We start from the raw sequence: 16,567 nt of genomic DNA on the forward strand, positions 1-16,567 counted from the left end.
AAAATTATATACATTATATATATTTACATATATAAATTATATATATACACACACAAATTTACAAGAGAGTAAAGCAATCATTAAAATACTGGTCATAATAAGAGGACATTGGTTACGTGGATGACAGGGTTAGGACCACTAATGAACTTGGTGCAAATTCTGTGTGCCGCTGTAAGAAAGAATACTAGGCCAGGACACAGCATATGTGAAATCACTTTGAAAATTGTAAAGGCTTTAATATTTTCTTGTAAGTAAGTCCTGTTGGTTCCATCTTCAAAATGTGTATTTTCTACTTCCTTCCTCTCGATTCCTCAGCCACCATCCTAACCTTGGCTCTCATCCATTCCATTAATTCCTCACTTGCACTAAAGTCAACAACCACTTATGGGGCCTTGTTGTGTCCTGTCCTTCATGCAATATAAAAATGAGTGTGACAAAATGGTTGTCTTTATTTCCACTTTGGCGATTTACTTATATTTTGGCCTCCCAGAATCTTCTCTTGATCTTTACCAACCATGCGAACTCTTCAGGATTTTAGTTTGGTTTCTACCTCCTTCCATGAAATTCCTAAATTATCCAAACCACATCAGTCACATATTCCTGTAAATCACATTATTATTACTGCCCATTACCAAATAATTTAGCAATTAATTAACTTGTAAGGTTTTTTTTTTCTTCCCTTTCATTTTTATCTCCAGTGCTTTCGTCTTTTCTTCCCACACTATCGCAGTGACCATTTTTTCAACCTGCTTAGAATCTTAGTAAAGTACTAAGTATATACATAGTAGGAACTAAAATATTTCTCCTGGTTTATTCATTGTTGGGGTCTCAAACCGAGAAAATAAGTTCTCAAACCAAGTAAATGGCACTGAGTAGCTGGCTTACAAAGAAATATTAAGCTGTATCCACAATTCTGCACAGCATGCCATTTAAATATACAGCGGGGTCGGCTGAAATAATACATAAACATAACAATATAAGCAATAATAATATAAAATAATTGGAGAACACTTTCTAGCTCCATGAAAGTAGGAACCTTTTCTGTCTTGTTCACTACTTAAAATAGTGCATAGTAGATATTAATAAATATGTTGAAAGAATACAGCAATTACAATAGCTAACACTTATTAAACATCTTCTATATTTCAGATAATGTGCTAAACACCATACTTACATGATCATGTTTAATTCTTGCACAACCTTTGAGATTAGATTTATTATTCTTTATTTTTTGCATGTGGAAACTGAGGGAGAGAGAATTAGGTAACTTCTCTGATGTTATAAAACCAAGTGATGAAGCCACCTGACTGCAGAACTTACATTTTTAATCATTCTGTCACATATTATAGCATACTGCATTTTTACTGTAGTTTAAGTATGTAAATTCTGATGAAGAAAAAGGAGTAAATCCCATTGGGTAGAGGAACAGTGGAGGGTCGAGACCTTGAGACAATTGGAAGGAGTTAAGAAACAGTGCAGTATGGATGGAGGCAAGTTAGGTCTTCAACCCTGCTCAGAGCTACCATTTTCCCTATCCTAAAGTCCCACCAAACAGGGAAGGGAAATTAGCCTGTGCATTTTAAGGCTGCCAAGTCTTTGCCATTCATTTTTTCGTATCTGGAAAGCCTGCCCCATTTCTTAGCCTGGTCAATTCTCATTTAGGTCCAAACCTCCTCCCTGGATGACAGTCACCTTGCACTATCAGCCTCCCTAGCTAGAACATGAGCTCAGTGAGGACAGGGACTGTGTCTTATTTATTACAATACTACTACCTGGGAAATAGGGGCTGAAATAAATATTTACTGAATGAGTCTGCAAAGCAAGGGGGGTATCAAAAGAATCCCCGAGAACCTTCAGGACATGGGACTTTAATAACGTGTGCTGGATTAGAATGAGTTGGCACTCAGGACAGAAAACAAGAGGGATGTTGATTTCTTTTGGCTAAAGGAACCAGGACTTAGGAGTGTCTCCTGGTGACCCATGAGTAGGGCACGCACCTTGAGCTGCATATCCTGAGACACAGTACAGGGTAGACTTGGGCCCTTGGGGAAATCAAGGCCCTGCTGACTTAGCCCAACACGGCTGCACTGATGTCTCGTCCTGTGGGGTGTCAAGCTTAAAGGTCACCATGAAGACCAGATGGAGAGAGAAACATGGGAGGGGTTGGGGGATGTGGCCTCTTAAGGTTTTTGCTTGAGTTTTCACTGAAGACAGTCTGGCGCTGTCATCTGGCACTAAATTTAGTCTGTTTTACTGAATGTCTGAAAAGTGCCAAAGATAGAAAGCTGCTTTGTGATTGCAAAGGCAGCTAAGCGTTTATTCATGCTCATGTGCTGGCCAAGTTAATTTCCATATTGCTGAGTGCACGAATTGAAAGCACTTCCCTTCAGCACAGCTGTTTCCACAGGCACCTTTCAAATGCTGAATCCTCAGTCACTACCCTTGCAGTGATGTCAGAAATAGAAAACAATTTAAACTTTTATTCTTCTTGCAGCTGAAGAGTGTTGGGGAAGAAAGTTTTGTGGTTGCCTCTCTCAGGCATGGTTGGAAAACGGGTGTCCTGATTACTTGTTTAATCTGTTTATCAGTTTTTTAAAAATCACAAGGCAATCATGTAATTTAATCTGTCTTTGATGATTTTAAAGGCATTACAGGATCTTCTACAGCCTATTAAGAAAGGCTAACAATCATCAGTATTACCTTTTATGATTGTTTTATGAACACTGACAATACTTGTCGATAGATTTTCAATTAATAGAATGACAGCTTTAACTGATGCTAGACCAAAACTGTACTCACATTTCAATCACTGAGAGCTGGAGTTGCTGTTTCTTGTTAGATGTTTCTCAGCTATGGTTGTTTGTTTATTTGTTTAGCACCAGCAGGTCTGATAGCAATGGCAATTTTTAAGAAAAGAAAAAATTAGCTGGGAGAAAGGTAGTGTATGAGCTCTCACTCAGTGCTTCTCAAACTGTAATTTGCATGTCAATCACTTGGAGATCTTGTTTAAAATGCAGCTTTAAATTCAGTACGTCTGGGGGAGGCCTGAGATTCTGCACTTGCACAGATGAGGCTATCACTGCTGCTGGACCATAAGCCCAACTTGAATAGCCACATTTCAGGACACCAGGCTGTCTCGAAAAATTGGGATTTGACTTGACAGACTCTGAGGGCAAAACCAGGACTAATGGGTGGGAACTACAAAGCCCTGGATTCTAGCTCTGCCTAAAGGATGGGTTGTCTTACTATCTACTGAGTGCTATGAAAAATAACAAAAACGACATGGCTGCTCTATGAAAGTGTCTGGAGTGTTCCGTCAGAGGCTGTGGCCACTTGGCAGAGGCACCACAGAGAAGATTCCAAGACTGGCAGGGAGTTTAGAACAAGTGAGCTACGAGATCCTTTCTAAATCTTCTATCATAAACTCATGTTGGACTAAACAGCAGCATTTGCGTTAGCCCTATAACCTCGGGTACAATTCCTGACTTTGGAATCTAAGTGAGAAAATTAAAGAAAGCAGGAGACTGAGGAATGAAGCTCCCATTTGGGTTCTGATGGCTACATGGGAGTAGCAGTCACTACCTGCCACTGTCACCATCCCTTCTTTCCCTTCACACAGAGATGTAGCTCTCCAATCTCACGCCAGGGCTAGGGAAGTGAATATCCAGATGATTCAGGCCCCAGAATGTTTCAAGTCTTATAACTTGGCTAGCCACAGACCAAAAACACTGGTGCCTTCATTACTTAGATAATGGGAGAATATTCACAGTCTTTGTGGTGAACCCTTGAGAAAGGTAAGGAAAAGCAGTCCTTGCCAGCAGCTGATACTGACAACAGGGAGACAAAACCCTGTGGGCTGCCAGTTCTGTCGGTGGCTCCACCTGAGGTCATTCCCATCCTGAGTTTCCAAAGAGAAAAACGCATTCCAACTGTATTGACCACAGATGGATTTATAGTTAAAACAGCATTAATAAAAACACTTCAATGCATGTATGACTTTTTCCACACTGTTGATTACTCACTCAACATTTATGGCTACAATTACTTTGGCATGTTTTTAGGCCCCTCAGATATATTTGGAAATCATTAATATATGTTAAATATTCCCCTAATGGTATCAAGCCCCGTAAAGCTACAAACAGCATCTTCTATGCATTTTTCTCTCCTCCTAATGCTCTGTTCGGAAAGCAGAGTCTCTTGGACTATTAAGGATGAAAACACCCAGCCCATAAATGTCATTCCTCTCTGGCCATGCAGCCCACTGGGGTGGTGATGGGGTTTTTATAGTTGCTATTGTGGTAGTGATTATAGTTACAAAAGTGACAACTACTATTTTTTTAATATGATGTACCTTGTGGTGATTCTATAATGAAACTATTATTATCCTCATTTTACAGATGAGAAAATTGAAAGTCCAAATTAGTTTGTGCAAGATCACAAACTATTAAGAGGCAGAACCCATTTGCAGACTGAGTCTGGAGATCCCACGCAGAACCTTGCAGCTGAGTGTCCACTTTGGACAAGATCACCTAGAAGCACACTAGCACTTAGCTGAGTCCATCCAGGGCCACCTACTGACCCTCCCCTACCAGTCCTGCCTCTCACCCCACTACTCTCTCCCCTAGAGGAACAAGTCTGTCTTTTGTTCCAGGGGCATGTTTCTGCCCTCCATATGCTTGTGGCTTAGTCAATAAAGACAAGGTAGCTCTGAACACCCAAGTAACTCAAGGGTCTCTTCTGGGCTTTTCTCTTCCCTTCAAAGTATACCATAATGATTGGCTTTCCTATACCATCATGGAATATTTAAGTCTCAGAGTGTGACAAAGAATGAGGAAGTCATTTACCCAGCTCGTTCATTTAGAGAAGAGAAATCTACACTGCGTGATTTGTTTGGGGCCACAAAAATGAGTGAGGGGCTTCTGAGGACCAGGACCCAGGTCTTTTGACTCCAACTCATGAGCACACACCATGTGTGGAGGGGAGAAAAACTCCAAAACAGGCTCCTATGTGAATGGGACTGGGGCCAGAGGTGAGACATTTTTCCTTCTTATATCACCCAGGACTGTTTTAATATTTTACCTTTATTACCTTTTAATTTAAAAAAATTTTCAGTGACATGTCACAGAGCCCTGCCCTTTGGTGTCTGAGCACAGAAGAGAATCACAGACTCTACACTCAGATATAATACTTCTGTATGCCAACTACAGGGCATTCACGATTCTTCAAGGAGACCCACTGCTTTGCTGGACGGCACCAGCTGAGAACAGTGTTCTCTCTTACAGAGTGCTCAAAACTATTTTTTCAGAGCTAATTGAAATTTGCAATCAAAGTAGAGATACATTCTGACTAATCAACACATGCATGACTTAGAATCACAGGAGTAGGTGGCAGAAGTTTAGCACAATAAACTCTTCTTTATCTTGATCCAAATCAGAAGTGTATTATTTTCACAGTGCTACACAACAACTGGTTCTCATAATGAGAACCTAGCGACAATGTTAAGATCTCAGAGAACTTTACAAATCAAAGAAGGAATGACTTTAGTGCTAAGTATGTTATAGTCCAGTTTGTAATGGAGCTTCCCTTTAATAGGGTGGTCCCTGCTCAAAGGTCCAAAGCTCATCATCAGGAACTAGAGATACAAAGACGTAAAATCAAGTGCTGGCTCTCAAGAATCTAACTTACATTACAAATGTTAATAAAAGGGATACCACAATGTTGAAAATTTGTAAATTGCAAATGGGAGATTGACACAAACCTGCTGCAGGAGCTCAGACAGGCATAATCTCCAAGGCCTAGATCCACCTGAGCTGGGACTTCCAGAAAAATTGACACACAGTAAGCAGCAGGGTGTCTTAGATTCTTGAGGCCAACTTGATGAGCAGTCACAAACTTTGGTGGCTGAAATAAACAGATACTTATTTTCTAGTAGTTCTGGAGGCCAGAGGTCCAAAATCAAAGTGTTGGCAGGTCCACGCTCCCTCTGGAGGATCTCAGGGGAATTCATTCATTCCTTGCCTCTCCTAGTTTCTGGGGGCTGCCAGCATTCCATGGCATACCTTGGCTTGTAGCTGCATCACTCCTATCTCTGTCTCCACCATCACATCACCTTTTCCTCTATGTCTGTCTTCTCCCCAACGTGTTTCTTTCTTTTTTTTTTTTTTTTTTTTTTTTTTTTGACAGAGTCCTGCTCTGCCGCCCAGGCTGGAGTGTAGTGGCCGGATCTCAGCTCACTGCAAGCTCCGCCTCCCGGGTTTACGCCATTCTTCTGCCTCAGCCTCCTGAGCAGCTGGGACCACAGGCGCCCGCCACCTCCCCCGGCTAGTTTTTTGTATTTGTTAGTAGAGACGGGGTTTCACGGTGTTAGCCAGGATGGTCTCCATCTCCTGACCTCGCGATCCGCCCGTCTCGGCCTCCCAAAGTGCTGGGATTACAGGCTTGAGCCACCACGCCCGGCCTCCCAACGTGTTTCTTATAAGGACATCTGTCAGTGAATTTAGGGCCCACCTGGATAATCTGAGATGCCCTCCTCATCTCAAATCTTTAAATTAATTACATCTGTAAAGATCCTTTTTCCAAATGTGGTAACATTCATAGGTTCCAGCATTAGGATGTGGACACATCTTGTTCTTTTAAAACAATGTATATATCTATAGGGTACATGTGCAATTTTCTTACATACACAGTTTGCATAGTGGTCAAGTCAGGGTTTTTAGGGTATCCATCACCATGTACATTGTATTCATTACCTAATTTCTCGTCCTCCTCCTCCCTCCCCCACCCTCACCCTCTGGGTCTCCGTTATCTAGATCATTCCACTCTCTATGTCCACCCGAACACATTTTTTAGCACGCACTTATGAGAACATGTGATATTTGTCTTTCTGTGCCTGGCTTACTTCACTTAAGATAATGACCTGGTCCAGTTCCATCCGTGTTGCTGCAAAATACATGATTTCACTCTTTTTGATGGCTCAACAGTATTCCACTGTGTGTACATATCATATTTTCCTTATCCATTCAATCATTGATGGAAACAGGTTGATTTTATATCTCTGATATTGTAAATACTGCTGCAATAAAAATATGAGTGCAGGTACCTTTTAGATATATGTATTTCTTTTCCTTTGGTTAGATACCCAGTAGATCATACGGCAGTTCTTCTTTCAGTTCTTTGAGAAATGTCCATACTGTTTTCCGATGAGGCTGTACTAATTTACATTCCCACTGACAATGTGAAAGAGTTCCCTTTCTTCTGCATCTTCACCACCATGTTGTTCTTTGTCTTTGTATTAATAGTCATTTGACTGATACAAGATGGTATCTCATTGTGGTTTTGATTTGCATTTCCCTGATGATTATGTTGCACATTTTTTCATATACCTGTTGGCCACTTGTATGTCTTCTTTTGAAAAATGTCTACTCATGTCCTTTGCTTGTTTTTTAATGAGATTATTTGTTTTTTGTTGTTGTGGTTGCGCTGTTTGAGTTTCTTGTATATTTTGGATATTAGTTCCCTGTTGGATACATAGCTTGCAAATATTTTCTCCCATTTTGCAGGTTGTCTGTTCACTGTTTATTATTTCTTTTGCTGTGCAGTAACTTTTTAGTTTAATTAAGTAGGAAGTGAACATGTTTTTTGATGATTCAACTCACTCCACAGGGCACCAGGGACCACAGGGCACCAGGGACCACTGGGCCAAGATGTGCCAGGAATGTGATTCATCTGAAGTAGGAACAGAGAGGAGGTGATTTAGATGGTGATGTGGGCTTGTGTACAGATGCAGTGGAAAACACAGCTGAACTCGATGGTAGGGCCAGGGTGTAGGTTTTAGAGCAATGTCAGATGACACTAGGGAAGTATTCTGTTGTGCCTCTGTCCTACTTCTTACGCTGTCACTTCTGGACCTTTAGTTTTTTCATATTATCAAATTACTGAAGTAGACTTTCCCCTCCCCAGGAAAGAGCTGTTGAATCGGTCAGTTTAGTTTACATTTGCATCAACAGCTTCTTGAGAACATTCCCTTACCTTGTACAGCTGCTACGCCGTGCTCTCAACCGGAGCATCTGGGCCAGGGTTCTGCCTTCCTGCATCTTAAATGTGCCCACTCCCAACCATGAATAAATATATTTATTTTCTTAAGGCATTCCATGTAGTTTTCATCAAAGTAATATTTCTAAATCTCACCCAAATATATTTGCTGTGATTATTATTCCAGAATTGCAGAACAATACAGACAGTTCAGTAACTTTCCAGAAGTGTTTTAAGAGTTCACTTTCTCGTGATCTTCAGAGTGTGGAATGCAGCTGATAGTCTGTCATCTGTGGATGTGGAAAGGAACAAAGAAGTCCTGACAACTCAAATATGCCATTTGAGCCGATACTTTAACGTTTTCTGATATCAAATGTTTGTTTGTTTCTTATAAGACTTACTCAGAGTGGGAATATATTGAGAACTCAGTCTTATTTCTTCAGCCTTCCTACCTTTGAGGTATGTCATAACCATAGGGGTGGCTAAAAGGTCAGCAGTAAGGAAGAGAAGTAAAAGGCCCAGAAAATGAGAATCTAGAAAACTATAAGAAATATATAGTTAATTATTTTTCTCAGTGGGGTCCACTAGAAAAAAGAAAAAAAAAAGAAAAAAAAAAAAACCAGCTCCAGGCAAACGGCGATCCTAAGGCTACTTCAATCATCCACGTTCCTCTTGGCCCTGCATTCATAAAGATGTGAAATGATGGAGGCTTGTTTAAATAATGACCATTTGTACATAAGGCATGGAACTTGAATAAACTTCTGAAGAAGCCTTCTAGCATCTAAAGAAACCCAGTGCTCTCCAAATAGTTGGTTGCCTGGTCCCCTACCAATTTATTAGCCATGGGACTCCGAACAAATCAGTTAATATCTCTGGGCCGTATTTCCTTTCCACAGTGGGGGAAACATTACAGACCTCACTGAGTTGTGTTGAGACTCCAAAGGGTAGCATGAAAGGATATTATGAGCTGTGAAGATGCTATCGGAGAGTTTTCACTTCCAGTGTCCCATGCTGACTCTTCCTCTGAGAGCAGCCTAGACACAAGCCAAGCTGCCTGCCCCTGTACTGTGCCACCCGCCTCCCAGCTGGAAAGAAGCAGGGAAGCAGCTGTGACACTGCCTAAGGGCTCCCAGGACTCCACTGCTCACAAAAGGCTATGTTTATTTGTCACTTACATAGCACTTCCTACTACATGCTCTCCTCAAACTAAGCAATTTACACCTAATAAGAAAACAAGGCACAGAGAGGGTATTAACTTTGAGATCAAACAGCTTATAAACAGCTGGAGACTCAAACACTGGCCATCTGGCTCAAGCATTCATGCTCACTGCCTCTCCTCTTCTATGATCATCATAGAACAATGTGAGACAACCACGATGTTTCCAAGGTCCCTCCTTGATTGGACTGTCTTGTGGTGTTTATTCAGCCTTTACTGAATACTGAAATAAATTTAGAGATACTAAATCTTAGTATCTCTAAAGACATTATGAAATTAAAAGAAATAAATGGGGCCGGGCACGGTGGCTCACACTTGTAATCCCAGCACTTTGGGAGGCCAAAGAGGGTAGATCACCTGAAGGCATGGTGGCACTACAGGAGCACACCTGTAATCCCAGTTACTCAGGAGGCTGAGGCAGAAGAATCGCTTGAACCCAGGAGGCAGAGGTTGCAGTGAGCCGAGACTGCGGCACTGTATTCCAGCATAGGCAACAGAGTGAGACTCCGTCTCAAAAAAAGAGAAAGAAATGGGACTAAGCATTTTCAATACCCAGACAGCTGAAATAACACCTGGACATTAAAGTGTTAATTCTCTTTTCCCTCCTTAGCAAATTCTTCCCTATTCCACTCACCTGTTTTATGAGTTCCGGCCCAGAGCCCAGCCAGGCTGGGCTCCCTGGAGTGCAGCATAATCTAATACCCTGCATAAATAAGCTCTCATCGGGTGACCCTAGGAGAGTTCGAGTCACTGTAGATTAGCAGGGTGACAAGAGTGAATTGCATAATTGTATGGAAACTGACCTAGCAACAGATCTCTCCATTTCAAAACCCCTGCAATCATGAGTGAAGCACTTGTCAATTATTTTGTCAGGATTTACTCTCTACTGCTAACTTCTATGCCAAATGCTAACAATACACTTTAAAAATGAATAGAGGCTGTGCTTTCTTTACAACCCATAGCCTTTCCAGTCAGAGTTGATTTCTTATTTATGATGAACTGTTCAGCTGTCCTGTCCTTCATAGCTTCGTATATCCCTGCTCAGGGCCTTTTAATAACAGGCTCTCAATAGATATTGGTTGAAGAAATAAAACTCAAGGCTATAGGACTCTTTTGATAAAGACAAAGCATATTCAGTCATCTTTATCAAGCTAATCTGGTCTCTGGAATGTGTTACTTTGAAAGTTCTAGAAAGGAAATATAAGGGGCAGTGGGAAAAAGATAAGAGGAAATTGCAATTACTCATATTTTACACATTTTAAAATAGCAATTCTCCCTCCCACTTTGATACTCCTTAACCCACTTAATGTATCTACAAGACTTTGTGAATGGTAATCTTTCTACTGAGCAACTGCATGAATGAATGATTAATTCTAACCCTAACCTAATTCTACTGAGCAACTGCATGAACGAATGATTAAATTCATTCATTAATTTAATCTACATTTACTGAATGTTTTCCATGTGCTAGTCTAGATGCTTCTTATTTACTGTTTCATTTAGTTCTCAAAAGTAAGCAAAATTATCCAAACTTCACAGCTAAAAAGCTGAGACCCAGAATGTGTTAAAAAACATGGCAGGGTTATCCAGCAGGAAGCAAAGCCAGCGAGAACACGCATCAGTTTCTAGAGCCAGCATCTTTACTTTTGTTCCAGATGTTCAATAGAGTAGTTCCTTCACAGACCGCAGGTATAGAAGAACATTTATGGATGCTATCATTTGCCAGAATAAAATCAATGGGGAAGCCCTTCTTCATTTTATTATAGATCCTCACAACTGTCACTGGAGCAGGGGAACTTAAGAATCTGTGGGCTTTTTGCTCCCGCATGTTCTCTGTGTATACCTGGCCATACATTCTCACCTGCCCCAATAGAAGGATATTTGTCGCTGGTTTTCAATAAATTCAATCAGACGATTTGTATCTTCTACGTGCAAAGCCCTGTCCTAGGTGCTATGAGAAATAAAAGGATGTATACACAGGACCCAGTACTTAAAGAACCATACACTTTTTTAACCAATGAAGCAACTGAAAGAGGAGAGACAATGGCAGTGTTAAGCATGGTATTAGCCAAGCTCAAGGTTCCAAACCAGAACATGTATGAAGGCCTCTCTCAAATCCTGTCGACGGGCCTGGCAGAACTGGGCTGTTCTACTCCTCTGTTCCTAGTCTCTCATGAATCAACAATAATCAGTCTTTCACCCCCAGGACTGCAAGGAAACCATCTGACAATGACACCAATGACCTCCACAAACCACGGTCATTTTCAGGCATTTTATTTGACCTATCAGCAGCCATTTAAAAACAAGTTAATTAAAGCATAGCAATTCACATTTACTTTGTAAATGATCTACAATGAGCAAATCTTGTTTTTATAAAAATCATTTTAAAATCTTAAAGCAATAAATAAAAATTATTGCTAAGGAAATGACATAATTCAAAAGGGTAGTAAGGTTTCATATGATCATTCTAGCTAAAGGAATAGTGGAGCCAAAACCTGGGATGAGGAAGAACATTGAAGATCCACTTAGAACTCTACAAATAATAGGGTATGATTAAGACAGTCAGGAGGGACAAACAACCTTTTTTTTTTTTTTTTTTAAATAAGCAGGGTGCCTTTAGTTCCTACAAGAAAAGTAGATTCCTCTATAGTGAAGGCATGATATCTGAAAAGTGATCTACTTCAAAAAGAACCAATTCTGCAGAGTGTCAGGGTTCTTGAAACAAGGTCATGTGAGTTCTGCTTCCAGAACTGGCCAAAGTAAAGGCAGCTTATCTGTAATTATACCAGTTTCTTGAATTTACCGAGGACTTTTCTCCAAAGACTTTCAATGTCTTTTAGCCACTGAAAACACTCCATGTTCTCTTACTGCATTCCAGGGGAAAAGGCAGGAGGAGAGTTTTTCCTCCATTTTATGAATGGAGAACTGAGACAACCTACGGTTACCTTAAGTTCATCCAATAACACATTATAAAGATCGCAACAGAGAGCTCTTGATTTCAACTCTTCTCTGTCACTAAGGGGTGACAAACACAGTGCCCATGCTGTGCTCTCCCTGGCTTATGCCCAGAAGTCACAGCTAAAAATATGGCAATCTTTCCCCTGAATGCAGACTCAGCTGCAAAGTCCTTCTTAACACAATGCTCTGTGCAGCTACTACCAAGAGATAGATGCTGGCATAGGGGGCGAGAGGGGAAAATCACTTACCACCCAAGCAAGGGCATGGCTTAGCAGAATGGGGGAAGAATTCATCAACTGTTTTCACTTGTTTTAGGTATAGGTTATGCCTAAAGATGTCAAATGTAGCCCAATTATTAAACATTCTATTGTATTCTTCACAAAAGCATTTTGTTAATGTGTGGAGTAAGGCACTTTTTATTTTAAAAGTATATATTCACATGTACAGTGTATATTTTAGTGGGCTTTTGTACAACACTAAAAAGATATGAGTGGATACATGTATGAACCTGTAAAAGTTCCTGGGAGAAAAAAAGCTAGAACTATTCACTATGAGCATTTAGGACTTTCACAAATACGAATGAAGGTCAAATTAATGTTAACTATAATGATAAAAACATACATCTACATTTACTCAGCATCTATCCTAAGTCTGACCCTGGAATAAGTACTTATTTTTCATCCTTACCACAATGCTATGAGAAAAGAACTATTATTATTCCAATTTTATTGATGAAAAAACTGAGGCTTGGAGAGTTTAAGGTCATAGAACCAATTAATGGGTGGACCCAAGATTGGAGAGTTAATGTTCTAATCACTATGCATACCTTTCTCCTCAAATTATCTTGAAGAGATTTTCTTGACAGGTTGTTTTCATACTGGCAAAGTGAGGCTTATTGTTTTTAAAATCTCAGGAGCCCCAACATTTAAGTTAAAAGATGATAGAACCCTCCTCCTAGGGTTTTTATGGCCCTAAGTTGTACATTTTGTCTTAGGTCAGATGTAAAAATATAAACACCTAGGTCTCAATCATTTTCTCCTTCAAGGAAGCAAGCTCTTTTAACATAGATATATAGGTAGGAGAGTATCAATACATAAACACATAGCTCCATGAGATTTTATATGAACAGGTCTGAGATAGGAAGACCAGGTTCAAGTTTAAGTTCAGTTCAAGAAACAAGGACAAGAGAAAATTCAGCTCCAGAAAGTGAAAGAAAGCTAGTGTGGCTGGAGTACAGAGACTCTCAAGGTCACCTGGCAATACTGGATGAGAATTTAAGTAAAAATGACTTTAAAAAACCATGTCTTCCAGCTAAGATGGTGTTTTAAGTTCATCCATTTAGTGCCCCTTCCCTATTGCCACTCTCACTCCAAATATGGCAAAAACATACAAAATGTCACCCTCACTCCAAATATGGCAAAAATATACAAAGTTATAAGCACGTAGGGCTCTTTTTTGTCTGTGCGATAAAAAACAAGAATAAATATTTCCAAAGAAAATGTGGTACATATACTTATGCAGTGGACTACTATTCAGCCTTAAAAAAGAAAGAAATCTTGTCATTTGCAATCACATGGATGAACCCGGAGGACATTATGCTAAGTGAAATAAACCAAGCACAGAAAGAAAAATACTGCATGATTTCACTTACATGTGGAATCTAAAAAAGTCACACTTAGAGAAACAGATGATAGAATGGTAACACCATGGCGACTATAGTTAATAATATGCATTATTTACTTGAAATTGGCTGTAAGAGTAGATCTTAAATGTTCTTACCACACATACACACAAAAAATAACTATGGGGGGTGATGGGTATATTAATTAGCTTGATAATGGGTAATCACTTCCTAATGCGTACATGTATCAAAACATCACATTATACACCATAAATATATACAACTTTCATTTGTCATTTATTACCTCAACAAACCTGAAAAAAAAAGAATAATGTGGCAAAAAAAGATAAGTATCTCCATGGATCAGAACCAAACAGAAATGTAAAGTATACTGTAGACAGAGGTGTCCATTAGCCTGTTTCTGTGGGCTAATGGGGTGAAAAATGTCATCAGGAAAAGGCTGGGACTTGAGCCAAGCTCGCTGCTGGAAATCTGAAACTGTGGAGGGGGAAGCCCCCACACCACAATGAAAGAGAGCTTTAAAAATCTGCTTGCCCAGGGAGAGGTGAGGAGGGAGACATAGCCTCACAGCCAGGCACTGGGCTATGCTGTCTGGGGCCTGGTGCTGGGTCCCAGGTATTCCATCATCATCACGGAACAGCAGGCCCTTGCTGCAAATATTAGACTTGACTCTGCACTGGGGTGCTGAGAGGTAGGAAGTTGGCAACAGCAAATCCCTAGATGGGTCAGAGTGAGTGCAGAGAAAGAATACATGGAAAGCAATCTCTAGATGAAGCTCTAGGCTGCAATTCCAAAGCACATGAGAAAAGCTAGCACTAAGAAAAATGACCAATAAAATCAACATCAGATGTATCCCCTTAAGATGAAAGGAAAAGAGCAATTTGAAAATGACTTTAAACTGGTGTTTGAAATACAAGTAGGTATTTGCACAGATTATCTTTAGTTATATTTCATATTCCTCTAATTAAATTTCTTACTATGTAAATCTTGAAGTTTTAAGTGTTTAACTGGTACTCTTCAGTGACATGACTGGAAACACAGTGTCATCCTTATATTTAGCAACCGACAGACCATCAGAGATGGCTGTGTGCCCTAAGGGAGGAGAGCTTCAAAGGTTCCTGCACCGCTGCAGCACCTTTAAAGACTGAAGCACAATCTTGGGCCAGTTTGCGAAGGCAGAGTGGGTATGGGGGGGCCAAGGTGGACCACATGGATGGAAACACTAAGCATACCCTGGGACAGAAGACCTTTCTTCGACAGAAGGATGAGAAAGCAGATGGACTAAGAAAATGACCTCTGGAAATCAAACACGGGCTTTATAACTATAGGATGAAGTTGAAATAAACTTATTAAATTCTCCACTTTCTCTGCCACAGAAGAAATAGAAGTGTCTCCATTTATAAAGCCACATTATATGCATATTAAAGCAGGAGACCCTAAATATAAAAGATGACCATTTGATGAATGACTGACTGACTGACCAAGCATTCCAAGTCAGAAAAAAGTTAAGGCATCAAGCACATTCCTCTTACCCTTTATGATGTAACTTCCAAAAAAGCTTTGTGAAAACCCAGTCAATTCCAAATAACACACTGAAAAAAGTTTTCATAGTATTTGATCTGAGAATTTCATTGTACTGTTCCAATTCCTATGGTGTAATCACCACCTGCTACTTAAAGGAATCATGTTCTCCCCCTTTATCAAAGAAGGACATAACAATTCCTGGGTGTAAGGAAGATGGCACAGGTAGGGGATATACCACATGCTGTTTTAACCCCAACCAGAGTTTTGGCTTAGGGAGAAAAATACTCCTGTGGAAAGCTGACAAAGAGGACAAGCACAGTGACCCTCATGAAAACAGAACTCCAGAGAGCCATGATGCATTAGCCAATGACTAATTTTAGTCTTTTCTTTTTTTCTTTTTTTTAATCCCAGAAGGAACCGATGACAGTGCTGACAAAATTCTCCTTCTTAACCCCTCAGGGGAGATCCTGGAGGGCTTCCCAAATGTCAGACCTGTGGCAAAATCTAAGTTTCCTGGAATCACAGATTCATGGGTGGCAAAGCTCCTTATCCCAGGCAACACTCAGTCTGAGAGAGCCCTGATGATGTGTCATAAATGTGTAGATGTGACTGAGGTGGGAGTTATTTAATTGCTGCTTCCAATTCTAGAACCAAAGACTGGGTGATTTCTCAGGCCAGCACTTCCTATGAGGAAAAGGAAAGAGCCAGCAGGTGCTGAAAAGGCTCACAGACCACTTTGGTCATAAATTCAGCTTTCTGACAGCTCATTCTCTCGCCACCTAACTGTGAGGGGAAGAATTATAATGATTAATGTGCATTTACTGCCACTGATCTAAAACCAGCAAATTCTGCCAACATAGATTCATTAGAAAGGACACCAAGAAACAACATATAATTACCCGACAGTTATTTAGGAGTTAATTATTCAGTCCTTTGTTTCAATTCTTTCTTCCTCCTACTTAATTCCTTTGGACAATTTTTCTGTAGATTAGGTTCCCTCATCCATTACAGACATTAAAGCAGGTGAGACTCGAAGCTACTAACAGGGCAATCTGTGGTTACAAGCTGCCATAAAAGGTGTGATGAAGGGAAGAAAGTTGGGGTGGATATTATAATTACTGGAAAAATGATGGATTGTTTTTTTGTTTTGCTTAGCAGGATATAAAGCAAAGTGTGGGCTCTGAAGCCAAACAGAC

The 16,567-nt window shown here is 40.2% G+C and overlaps 1 protein-coding gene across 5 annotated transcripts in view; it reads right to left on the minus strand.

Moving 5' to 3' along the window:
- The window catches only part of OSBPL3 (oxysterol binding protein like 3), a 185,285-nt gene that overhangs the window by 79,277 nt on the left and 89,441 nt on the right, over positions 1–16,567 (minus strand). Inside the window, exon 1 of one of the 5 annotated variants that reach the window (XM_017863952.1) lies at positions 9,605–9,643. The exons of the other annotated variants lie outside the window; for them this stretch is intronic. The gene's annotated coding sequence lies outside the window, so the exon portion shown is untranslated. Of the gene's footprint in view, positions 1–9,604; positions 9,644–16,567 lie in introns of those variants that run through there. 5 annotated transcript variants of the gene reach the window in all.

Source organism: Rhinopithecus bieti, unplaced genomic scaffold (genome assembly GCF_001698545.2).
Source record: "Rhinopithecus bieti isolate Rb0 unplaced genomic scaffold, ASM169854v2 scaffold_73130, whole genome shotgun sequence".
NCBI classification, from domain to species: Eukaryota; Metazoa; Chordata; class Mammalia; order Primates; family Cercopithecidae; genus Rhinopithecus; species Rhinopithecus bieti.